This window comes from Sturnus vulgaris, chromosome 4 (assembly GCF_052056855.1).
Source record: "Sturnus vulgaris isolate bStuVul1 chromosome 4, bStuVul1.hap1, whole genome shotgun sequence".
Taxonomy (NCBI): Eukaryota; Metazoa; Chordata; class Aves; order Passeriformes; family Sturnidae; genus Sturnus; species Sturnus vulgaris.
In genome coordinates this window covers 46,006,921-46,009,955 of record NC_142246.1, presented here as the reverse complement: position 1 = coordinate 46,009,955, position 3,035 = coordinate 46,006,921, and positions in this window count along the sequence as shown.

Below are 3,035 nucleotides of genomic sequence, written 5' to 3'. Positions count from 1 at the left end.
TTTGTTTCTTCTGCTCCTGTATTCTTCAAGCCTGTTTGCTCAAAGGAAGATTGGTCACTCCATGAGATGGAATGTCCAGTACATTCCTTACCTTAAAGGCAAGATTTGTATTGAGGAAAGCAAAAAGAATGGTGAACCTAAGAAATGGTCCCCATGTGCAAATTAGGCAATTTGCATTTGCTTAGGGAAGTGTGCAAAAAATAGGAAAAGCACCATTTTATGATACTCCTGGTGTTCTAAGAACATCTCAAATTAATTTAATATTTTCATTCTCAAGCAAGAATTTCATTCTTGCTATCTACATGTGAGATTTAATCCATCTGAAAGGCTTAAACTCTCACTTAAAAGCAGGCTGGTTAGTGGTACTGTTGTCAGTGCAGTTATCTTATGTCAGTCTCAACATGGATATGTAGGGAGGGGATGTAAATTGTCAAAACTCCCCTAAGTGCAGAGAGCTGGAATTGTTGATTATCTGCACTAAGACTGTTCTTTGCGGAATACTGTAGTATTGGAAAAGTGAAAACCTATTGGAGAGCCAAACTAGCACTTTCAACAATAAAACTTGGTCTTCAACAAAGAGACGATGTGGTCGAGCCTTTCTGCCCTCACCAAATTAAAATCATTGTAGCACTTGATGATGTTAAAGGGAGGAAAAGACAATTACCTCTGGATGGTTGTCACAGCGAGTGTTACCTCAGCTGTTCCTTTTGGTACCATTTCCCTATAGCAAATTGTGCTGTAAACCTCTCCTCAGAACAAGTCTGAGCTGCACTGAACAGTGAGGATTTTACCCTCTGGTCAGTTATTGGGATATCTAATTATAAAATTTCTGCTTAATTGGAAATCATTATGGACTAGTTTTGTGGTGAGGCAGAGGTGTGTCACAGAAACATCATCATTTAATTTGTTTAAACACTGGATACTTGAGGTAATAGTTATCTTTTTTCTCCCCATCATTGTAGAGCAAGGCAAGGTTAGGATTAAAACTTACAAACAAATACCTTCTCATGTGTTTCAGCTTTAGAGATTGTTATTGAGTATTATGTCCTGCAGAAAAAATGTCCTGTTGCAAAAGCTCTTAACAACTTAGCTGTTTATCCTCAATCATAATTTATTAAGCTTTAGGGATGTCTTCACATTTAATTAAATGATGTCACTAATTAGTGCTAAGGATCACTTAAAGGTTTAGGTCAAGTGGAAAATACTATCACCTCTCAAGAGTTGGAGGCTGGGAAACGAAACTTTCAGTAAGTATACTCTGTTATATTAGTGTCATGTTAACATCATGCTTATGCTTTTGAAATAAGGAGCATTTAAAAATAGTAAAGTTTCAGCGCAATTCTAGAATGCCAAATGACTGTCCTCAGGTTTTAAAGTAAACTGTCAGATATAATTCATTCAATGGCTTTTACTAATGCCAACATGTACACCTTTGAGAGCCATGTAAAAAGTCCAGGTCAAGGCTGGCAGGGATCACAGCCAGAATTTACAGATATGGCTGTATCTTTATGCTGCTCTTATTGTGTGTGTCTGTTGGACAGATGGATGCTCTGTGGATGGGTTCTGCTCAGTTGAAAAGTCTGTTATGGAAAAGCTAAAAGTGCACAACGGCTGTAGGTATTTATTAACACCTTTAAAAATTCTGGATATAAACTTATCTAGGCAAAATCTCACAACTAACAACCTCAAGAGGACTTTCTGTAGAAGAACTCAGCATGTCAGTCAAGTGGCTCATTAAAACTGTTAGGCTTTAAACCTTTTTGAATTGCTGATAGAGAGTGAAGGGGTTCTATGGAAGATTGTGGAGTGCACTGATTCAGTGTGAATTTGTGTTGGATCTAGCCTGTTTCTCAATCTGTTCCTGCTATTTATCAAAAGTCTTTGCAGGTGCTCAGTATGATCACACTAAAAAGGCTCTGTCAAACTGGGCAAGTGACTTTTTGGATGCTGATCTTCCAAATCTCCAATGTTGTCACAGTGCTACCAAGCTAGAGGCTTGTATGTTACTTGGAATCTGAGAACTGCTTTTTTTCTTTTTCTTTTTTTTTTTTCCTTCATTGCAGTGAAAGCTTGTGTTTGTTTAGGACTGTTTGATGCACAATTCCTGTAGAGCAGCTAAAGCTTGATGTCAACCTGCAACAATGAGTAACTGTCTTTCCACTAGAGCACTTCGAATAGCTTTCTTTAAAAATGTTTTTCTTTGAGAGAGCAGTTGATTTGCAGAAATGAAGTTTTATATCAGTAATGAAGATCTTATTTAAATGCTTTCTTGAAGAGTTTGCTCATATTTACATCAGCTTTCTCTGAATTTCTATCACTCTTAATAGATGCAGTTAGTTAATATATGCATGAAAAGCATTAAGTAGCCAGATCAACTTTTCTCTGGTTAGTCAACATGTTTCTTTAATGTTAGGAGTAGTGAGGATTCTGTGTAAGAGTCTCAATACTGTTAACAAGGCTGCTTTTATGGATCAGATGGATTTAAGTTTTTATTATCTATACCACAGGTAAAAGTAGATGCTTCCATATTATTTTCCCACCCTTTTCCCATGTATGGTGAAATATGTGACTGCTCATTAAAAACATAAAGTTACTCAAAAATAGTAGTATATAGGAAGAACAACTCTGGCACAAGTTGGGCTGTCACCTCTTCATGGCCTCTCACATCCTGAAATAATATGGGTTTGAGCTAGGCAGAGAGTTCATACATCTGTCAGACTTGTCATCAAATACAAGTGAAGATTTTAGGTAAATTCATGATATGTTTGTAATTTTTCCTTGTCTTTGAAACAATGCTGATATAGGCCAATTGTCTTAAGAAAGGAACTGAATTTCAGCCAAAAGCTGAAATCAACTTGAAAGTTTACCAAAGTTTACCAATCCCTGTGAAATTCCAGAAAGCAAATGTGCAGCACAGTGGAGCAATCTAAACCTTTGTCCAACGGTTGATAAATTTGACCAGAGACCTTTTGATTATTTATTTTACTAAAGGTATATTGTGTGTGGTTGATGAAATAGCTGGTGCAGGTGCTTAT